Here is a 9,933-nt window from a genome sequence, read left to right as displayed (position 1 = left end):
TTGCTTTTTCCATGATCCAGCGAATGTTGGCAATTTGATCTCTGGTTCCTCTGCCTTTTCTAAAACCAGCTTGAACATCAGGAAGTTCACGGTTCACATATTGCTGAAGCCTGGCTTGGAGAATTTTGAGCATTACTTTACTAGCGTGTGAGATGAGTGCAACTGTGCAGTAGTTTGAGCATTCTTTGGCATTGCCTTTCTTTGGGATTGGAATGAAAACTGACCTTTTCTAGTCCTGTGGCCACTGCTGAGTTTTCCATATTTGCTGGCATATTGAGTGCAGCACTTTCACAGCATCATCTTTCAGGATTTGGAATAGCTCAGCTGGAATTCCATCACCTCCACTAGCTTTGTTCATAGAAAGCCCCAAATCTTCACCACAATCTGCAAGCTCTTCTTGACCTCCAGCTGAACTTCCCAGCCTCGCTGGCCACCATTACCTCCATTTTTGGTCATCTAGTCCCACTGACCATCTTCCAGCTTCTCAGACATGCCATACCACACAGGGCCTTTGCATTTGCTATTTCTTATGGCTGGAATACTCCCCCGACTCCACTCTTTCCAACTCTGCCTGTGCCCAGGTACCTCTGACTTATTCACTGAGCTTTGGTTTAATCCCCAACTGAGTTTTCATTTCTTTGAGGGAAACCTTCCCTGGTCGCCCGACTGGGATGAGCTCCCTCGTACAAACTCTCAGAGCACGGTGACCCCTTCATGTCGGTTACCGACGGCTCTGTCATGCTTGTGGGTGCGGTGGTTTGAGTGTCTGTTTCCCCATCTGGTTAATCCCATAGGAACACAGACAGAGTGTGCGCCAGTTTACACCTGATTCCTCAGTGTCTAGCACACGGCTTGGTTATCATAATATTTTGTGAGTAAAGACATGGATGAAGAACTGTCATTTATAGCCAGAAAAACATCCACTTAAGACTGATGGTTAAATAAAAACATTTTCCATAAAATAAAAGCTAAGATAGTTCCCACTAAGATAACCCACTAAAAGAACACCGAAAGGCTGGACTTCCAGCTCTAGGCAAGGTCAGCACAGATCACACAGATGTCTGAGAAACAAGATCTCGGCAAATATATCGGAAAATCTAAACACTGTATGAAGTAATACTTGTCGTGTCTATTATAGGGCATTAAACAACAACATACTGGTCAAATAAGAGCATATACGTTAGGAGAAAAACTAAAATTGAAATGATCTAAGAACCTCGCATTGTTTGAGATGAGGATCAAGGTACTGATTAATATTAGACTGTCTTCAATGTAAACTTAAGCTCCAATGCTTAAGCATATTGGGTATCCACGTTGTCAAAAAATAGGAAATGTGGTTTTCAAAACAAAAAGTCAGAAAATGGAATGAGGAAAAAGAAACACTACTCACCCCAAAGGAAAAGGAAGATAAACGAAAGAAAGAGAGTGAGTGAAAGTCTCTCAGTCGTGTCTGACTCTTTGAGACCCCATGGAATAGTCCATGGAATTCTCCAGACCAGAATACTGGAGTGGGTAGCCGTCCGCTTCTCCAGGGGATTTTCCCAACCCAGGGATGGAACCAGGTGGATTCTTTACCAGCTGAGCCACCAGGGAAGCCCAAAGAAAGGAAAAGTAGGACAAATAGAAAACTCAAAATATATCAATGATCACAGTCACTACAATGAACTGGCTTTTCAAAGACAAAGAGTAAAGGTGGCCAGAGCAAAGAAAATCCAACTCCAGATGTTTAAAAGAAACACTCAAAATCTAAAGATTCAGAGCAGTTGAATAAAAGGATTGAAAGAGACGAGTACCAACCAAAAGAAGACAACCATGGCCATATTGATACCAAACCCAATAGACTTTGAGGTGCAAAACATTCTTTGATATTAATAATTGTACATATAAATTATACATTTACAATTATGAATAATAATAGTAATGAAAGTTCCTGTTTGCAAGCAAGATAGCAAGTGAACAAATGAGTAAGATGCCATTAATTCATTTGTATCTTCAAGTCGTTGAAAAATCACGTCCATGGCAAGGGGGCAGGCAGCTCCGTTGAAACCAAGGGGGAGCTCCCTCCCAGCTTCCTCCGTTGTCTGGGCTGCACTGCCTGCCAGGAGCCTGCCATCCCGCTTTACGCAGCCTCGAATAGGAGGACCTCCCCGTGCTCACCACAGCTTCGCTTCCCTCAACTGCTGGCCGAGTGGACCGGTTTCCACTACTGTTTGGCACAATTCCTCAGTCACCCCCACTGAAAGCCACAACCGCTCAGCCACACGTCCTTGGTCCCCTGTTCTTCCAGCCCCGGGTCAGAGATATAAGGGAACCCAGATGCTCTGTGTCGAGTAAACATCCTCCAATTATCCCTCCTCTCCAAGCTTCACCATGTATGCATGTGTATATGCTTAGTCCCTTCAGTACTGTCCGACTCTATGTGACCCCATGGACTGCAGCCCACCAGGCTCCTCTGTCCATGGGATTCTCCAGGCAAGAACACTGGAGCGGCTGGCCATGCCCAGGGCATCTTCCTGACCCAGGGATCGAACCCGTATCTCTTACATCTCCTGCACTGGCAGGCGAGTTCCTTACCACTAGCGCTCTGATTCTCCCGCCTCTCCAAGCTTCACCCTGTGAGTCTGACTTAAATTCTTTCTCTATCTGTTCCCTCAGCACTTTTGCAAAATTATCAGCACAGAGCACTGTCCCAAGTACAAAGAAAAAACTCCTTAAGAGCCCTTAGCCTGACATTCCGGAACTATCCTAGCACATCCTGCTTCTCTGACTCCCGGGCAGGCAGGAGTGTGGTAACAACTGCCGAGCTCCTGAGCGACCCTCCACCCTTGGGACCCAAAACGTTTCTAACTTCAAGCCTGAAGGTAGCTGACAGAGATCATTTTTTATATGTTAAAATGACTTCTTTGAAAAAAATTCATTATCAATATCATAAACATTAATCAAATTTAAAACTGACTCTGCTGCTGTGAACACTTTTGTGCACTGCTATTCAGACATTCCCCACCCACACACATACGAAGTTTTCCCCATTCATTTCCATTATGAAATAGAGCATTTAGTCTAAGGGCAAAAATGAGATGAAGACCCCTGGATATCAGCAAGTCAGGCGTGTGACACACCCGTTAAAATCACGTGTTCTCAGGACTAAGTTTTTCACTGAAAAGTTGAAAAATCAACAACACATTAAATAGTAAGAGAAATGGTTTCCCCCCAAAAGAAAAGAAAATATAGCTCTTTGAATCAGTTATCTGTGACTGCATGACAGACTGCCTCACCACCCCTAGACGTCACAAAATACAGTCCTGAAACGGCATTGCCCTGCAGGAGCCATGTCTGCGCTCTCTGGACACCTCATCAGAATTCTCTCTCCCTCTTTTTTTTTCCCCCTTTAAATTGTGGTAAGAACACTTAACATGAGATCTACCTCTTAACAAATTTTAACTGTACAATACAGTATTGTTAACGGCAGGCGCAGGGGTGTACAGCAGGTCGCTAGAATTTATTCTTCTTGCATGCCTGAAACCCTATACCCTTGAACAGCAGCCCCCATCTCCCCTCCCCTCCTTCCCCTGGCAACCGCCCTTCCAGTCTCTCTCTCTGTAGGCGCTGGACTATTGTGGATGCTTCATGTAAGTGGAATCACGCGGTACCTGTCCTGTGACTGGCTTCCTTCACTTAGCATAACGTCTGTCCTCCAGTTTCATCTGTGTTGTCACGTATGGCAGGATTTCTGGGTTTTTTGAAGCTGAATAATATTTCCTTGTGTATGTACATTATCCATTCATCTGTTGATGGATGTTTAGGCTCTTTTCAGATCTTGGCTGTTTTGAATAAGCCTGCAGTGAATATGGGAGTGCAGATAGCTTTTTGAGATCCTGATTGAGGTTCTTTTGAATAAAGACCCAGAATGGGGGTTGCAGGGTCCCATACTAATTCTAGGAATTTAGACCCCGGGAGTCGGGCTCAGCTCCCCACCCCCACCCCCAAGTGTGCTGACTGAACAATGGCAGATCCCCACTCAGGGTCCTGGTATTCAACCTGACAGGGAGATTTCTAGAAACACAGGAGACCTGGGAGTGAACATCTGGAGCAGAGGTTTCAGCCTCACCCAAGGTGCCCAGAAAGAACAGACTCCCAGGACTCTGTCTGACCACAATGAGTCTGATGTCCAAAAGAGGGCTCCAGCATCTGTCTCTTAGAATATCCAGCTGATTCTGGAGCACTGACAAATGTGGAGCACGCAGCAGAAGGCAGGTCTGCGTCTCTCTGATCTGAGGTCCCCGGAGCCAGCCCAAGGCTCGAGGCCTCGTTGGCTTCCAGAGACATGACACCATCTTCCACGGAGTGGTGGTGTCCTCCCGCTGGAGCAGGTTCTGGGACTGCCGCCAAAAGACCCGTAACTGACACGGCCCAGAGCTGATGGGGCTGCACACCTGTGCAGTGCCGGCCTCCATTTTGCACTTTGCAGTCTTGGCTGTTGTTGTTGCATCTGCCTCTCTGTGGAGCGTTTTCCCACGTTTGGGCATCTACATACGAGAAACAGGTCCTTGCGACAAGACAGCTGAACTGTGAGTTTCACATTCTCCATTCTGGGGGAGTTGCACTGTGGATAATGTTTTTCTGGTTTAAATCAGCCCCTGTCCACCGCCGGTGTTGGTGCTGGTTCCGGTGGCGGCGGCCTCCGGTTCCTCCTGCTGGCCCATCTTGAGTGTCCAGTGGGTCAAGGTGTGGCTCCAGGCCAGTGCTCCCAGCAGAAGTGTTCTCAGTGTGGGAAAGTCCTGTAGCATCACCGTGACTTTGGATGTGAGACTGATAAGCATGTGAAGCGCAGTTAGTGCAACTGAGGAACTGGATATTTTATTGTTATTGTTTTTAAATGAATGGCATCTTCTTTCTTTATTTGGCTGTGTCAGGTCTTGGTTGCAGCATGTGGGATCTCACTTTTGTATTTTACTTAAATTGAAATAGCTGTATGTGGCTAGTGGCTCCCACACTGGACAATGCAGTTCTAGATACTTCACCTAATTAATTATTGCATGGAAGGAACACCCAGCTTCCTGTTCCAGACGAGGAAATGGATACTCAAAGAGAGGCAGAAGGTCGTGCCTGATGTCCCCAAGAGAGACGGGGCGAGGATTCAAACCCAAATTCAAGCCATGATAACTGCTTACCTCCCCCGCAAACACACACACAAACACACACAATGTGTGTGAAACACTGATGGGAATAAAATAAAGCTGAACAGCCCATCTCCGAGGCATCAGCTCTGTTTTAGTTACAAAGCCAAAACAAAAAGGAAAGCCGCAGAGCAGGACACACACTATCAATTCCGCCTAACCATGCAGCCGCCGGCCAAGGGGCTTGGCTTCTCCCCCAGCCGCCCTGGCTCGACGCGGGGCCTGCAGTCGGGTGTGTTTTATTGCACGCCGAAAACTCCAAGGCAGCTCGGCCTCCAAGAACAAAAGCGACTGCGGGGTGAGGAGGGAATGGGGCCAAGAGGCAGGCCCTCCCATCTCCGAGGACGGACCCCGCGTCTGACAAGCCACATCCAGGCTTATAAAACGGCCGCCCGGGTGCGGAAGGGGCTCGGCCGCTGGGAAAAGGTCCCCGCTGCCTCTCGGCTCCCCGCGCCCCGGGAAAACTCCATCGCTAACAGTTACGGTCAGCCATTTAAATCACATTACACTGTAAGTGGATATACAAATTGTCAGCCCTAATGAAATTTAGAAGGAAGCAGTGGGAGAGGTGAAAACACTTAGAACTGGTTTCTTGGTTTGCGAGACCCGAATTCAAGTGGTTTACACTGCTCGTTGAGAACGTGCTCAGAGTGTGGTTTTCCTGCCGGCGCGTGGAGGCTCCAGGCAATCGCGGTGCAGCCTCCGGAAGGTTCGGCCTGGATGACCTCGGGGTCACGTGGAGCAGCTGGAGGCACAGGAGGGTGTCCTCTTTCTCGCACCTTGCGGAAGGCCCGGTGCCCAGCTGCGTGCGGAGGAGCGAGTGTGTTGGAATAACTCAGGAGCCATCTGCCACTAAGTAATTGCCCCAGGCTTCTCTCTCCAGGGCGAGAAGGATCCCGGCAGACAGGAGGGCTTGCGGGTTAGGATAGTAAGATAGGAGCTTCTGTTTAATGAGTGGTCACCGCTCGCCTACCACTAGGCGAACCCTTTCCCCGGTGATCCTCCCCGGCCCGCTGCCGTGCACAGGGTTGCCCCTTTCACAGACCAGGTAATGGGAGCTCAGAAAGGTCGAGGCTCTTTCCCAAGATTGTGCAGGCGGTTCTGATTTCGAGGCTCAGAGTTCTCCTGCACCGCCACCTTATGCCCACCAGGGCTCGCAGCAGGGACCTGTGGGTGTGAGACTGTGTGCCCCGGAGGAGGACACGTGCCTCTGACGTGCTTTCCCTGCGTCGCCCCAGTTTTCATTTGCATTCTCTTTCCACATAATGGGGTTTGAGGCCTGGTCTCCGGCTCCACGTGCCTTCAAATTCCTGGGAGGAAATTACCAGCAGGAAATCAAACTCAGTCATGTGACCCTGACCAAACTCTTGTGCACATGTCAGGAAGTAAGGCCCAGAGAAGGGGAGAGATTCGTCCAAAGTCACACAGCAAAGTGGTGGCCAGAGTGGGGTCACCATCTACACGGTGAAAGTCCCATTGGCTTGTGGTAAAGCCAGCGTTGGGGTCTCCCTGGCCTGGTTCATGTGTGGAGGGGACCCTTGCCTGACCCACTCCGGGGCCTCCTTGCACAAGCGTGTGAACTCGGATGAAGGACTCTGAGGTGGTCTCAGCTTGAAAACCAGGAAGAGGGCCTGGGTCAGGAATGAAATGTTGGGTTCCTAGTGTTTCTAGCCTGCCATTTGTCTCTTCCCAGTAACCCTGAGGCGCTATTATCTTGGGGATGGAAGTAAGGGCTCTGTAATCAGAGAGACCCAGCTTTGCTTCTGACCAGATCTGTAGTTTTGGGCAAGACACTTAATTTCCTGGGGCTTCTCTTTCTTCTGTAAAATGGAAAGAGTGACCCTTCTTTTTTTGTCAGATGCCATGAAATCAAACAGTCATGTAAAGAAAATAAACTTAAAGAAATAGCTTAAAAAAATAAGCCACCCAGGACGTGTGTTCAGGAAAAGGGAGGAATTGCTAACAAAGCAGTGGTGTGAGCTGCACAGGTCTTTCTGTTCCCACTTTATAAACAGAAACCTGAGGCCCAAAGGAAGCGCAGTTGGCCCAAAGGCTTCCCATGAGGGCACAGTTGGCTACCTGCTGCCAGCCAGGTGGGGTACAGTGCAAGGTGTACCTGGGGTTCAGGAGCCCAGGCTGCCCTCCTGTGCCCCAGGATCTTGCTCCGTAAAGAGGAGGTAGGTCCCCACCCTGCTCGTGGTACAGGTCTCTCCTAAGACATGGGAAAACATTCCTTGGAGTTTCCCAGGGATGGGGGAGGACTTGGCACGCCTGAGCTGAGGCTGAGCCCATCCTGACTCCCCACCCTCTGCTTCCCCAGCCTGAGCCTGATCAAGAATCTTCAGGAGCCCCCTCCCAGGGCCTCCAAGGAAGCACCCTGCAATTTGCTGAATCAGGGAGGCTCATGAGTCATCACAAGCAGGGTGATAGGAATGTGGCTGGTTTCTTGCCATGCTGGAGGGGGTGATTGCTGCCCCCATGACTGCCGTTCATGCCACTGCCTGAGGTCCGATTTGGTGCCACGCCGCTTACTTCCATGATTAGCCATCCTCACTACACACTGTTGCATCATAGCCTCGTGACCCACGTGAGAATACTGAATGAAGCTCTGAGAAGTTAAGTAACTGGCCAAAGGACACACAGCTCAGAAGAGCAGAGCTTGGAACCAGCTTTTCTTGACTCCAAAGTCTTTGTCCTATGCACTGCACCGTGCTGAGGTTGGTTGCTGTGAGAGAAAGGAATCCTGTCTCAGGTGCTGTCGCAGGAGAGTGGGCCTCTTGGACTCTTGGCCTGTGAGGGAGACTGTCTGAAGGTCTTCAGCAGCTCCTCACAGTTGGTGCGGATCTTCGCACTGTGGCTTCACCACTCTTCTCATTGAGAGGTGGTGTGTGCTTCTCCATCTCTTTGAATCCGGGCTGTGTGTGGGCTTGCTTTGGCCAGTAAATGCAGTGGATGTCATACGCATTCATGCCTCCACGGCCACCGGAATTGGTACTAGGAACTGCCTCAGATACCAAGATCCAAGGATGTTTGAGTCCCACAGTCAGCACCCTGTACCTGTGGATGCAGAGGGAGGACTCTAGTGGAACTTTGGAGCTTCCAGCCTCACCTGCAGGGGATATGGTACCACAGTGTGAAAGAGCCCAGGGCGCCCCTTATCCCTGAAGATAAGAGACCGTGTGGAGAGAAAGGCCCAACCAACAGCCAGAACCAGCTCTTGGTGTGTATGAGAGGTCGTGTAGGATCAGCCAGCCCCTTGCCCATCTGCCAGCCCCAGGTGAGAGCAGCGGGACACTGGTCCCCTGCAGCTAACCTGGCCCATGTCGGTGACTCGCAGGACCATAAGCGGATACAATGGCTATGGTTCTAAGCCACTAATTTTTGTATGAGTGTGCTGTGTTATTCAACAATGGACAAGTGGTAAAGTGAGTGACTTGACTCTTCTGGTCTCAGTGTCCTCATCTGTAAAACGAGCCTACACTTGTCAGAGAGGGTGAAGCTCAAGCCTGTGAGTCTTGAGGCCCTGAGTCTATAGCATGGGGTTGGCAGCATCGGCATCAAAGGGTCACCACTGGGTGAGCAGCTCTGGTCAGGGTCTCTGAGGCAAGAGGCGTGTGGTGAGCCGCTCCGAGGGTACGATGCACATGGCAACTTCTCACAATTACTTGGGCCACAATGTCATTAAAGATGATATTGAGAAACTCTGACTTAGAAGGAGAACACTGGTGGAGACCATGGCAAGTCTGTGATCCTGCGGGCTCAGTTAGGTGACAGAAAGACTGGCCAACTGGACACACAGCCTGGACGGGTGGGGTGGGGGCCGGGCAGCGGCTGCTGGGGTACAGCTGAGTGTCCCGTGCTGGGGACTTGTGGCACCGTGCACCCAGGCGGCCAGTTCTTCCCGTGTCGTAGCCAGAAGTGCACACTTGAATGTGAACATACTCATCTTTCAAGTGCTGGCAACTAATTTGAGTATTTTTTTTTTTACTGTTTTGCCGGTCAAAGAAAACACATCTGGCAGCACACAGCCAGGGGGCCACGGTGTGAAAGCTCCCCCAAATGCTCAGAGGGCCTTCCTGGCTCTGAGCTGGCTGCTGGGGGTATTGTACACAACAGGGCCCCGCCCTCCAGGGGACTTCTCGGGCTCAGGAGTCACCCCGGGCAAGCACCCGTCCACCGTCGGCCCTCCTTCCCCGAGTGCTCAGAGCCTCAGTCCCTCTATCTTAGGCCGTGCTTCTCAGCTGGGGGCTGATTCCACTTCCTGGGATACAGGGTCCCTGGTGTCAGGAGACATTATTGCTTGTCACAAATGGGGGGCCCTCCTGGCATCTCGTGGGTAGAGGCTAATGATGCTGCTAAACATTGCACCCCCAAAATAAAGAATGCTCCAGCCTCACCACCAAGGTGAGAAACCTGATCTCAGCAGCTGGCTGGCAACCATGGCAACATCCAACCGGGAGCCAGCAGAATATTCCAGGTGATTCAGTCTGTTTCCCTAAGACTTTGTTCTCTCTTCTCAAATCATTCTTTCTTCTCTTGCCCGGGAATGTCTTCATAATCCGATGTCACTGTGCTAAATGCCTGCAGTGTCTAACGATCTCCCAAATACAACTCTCTTATACATTAGTAGCAGCAGAACAAATAAATGGTGGGGGTGGCAGGGGGTGGGAAATAGCTGCAGGCAAAAAGATCCACGATAGATCCTTGAAATCTGACCATAGGATGTACATGCCTGAAATGTGGATATTTGTTCTGG

Source organism: Bos taurus, chromosome 22 (genome assembly GCF_002263795.3).
Source record: "Bos taurus isolate L1 Dominette 01449 registration number 42190680 breed Hereford chromosome 22, ARS-UCD2.0, whole genome shotgun sequence".
Taxonomy (NCBI): domain Eukaryota; kingdom Metazoa; phylum Chordata; class Mammalia; order Artiodactyla; family Bovidae; genus Bos; species Bos taurus.
The sequence above is the reverse complement of the archived record's forward strand: the minus strand, read 5'-3'. Positions refer to the sequence as shown.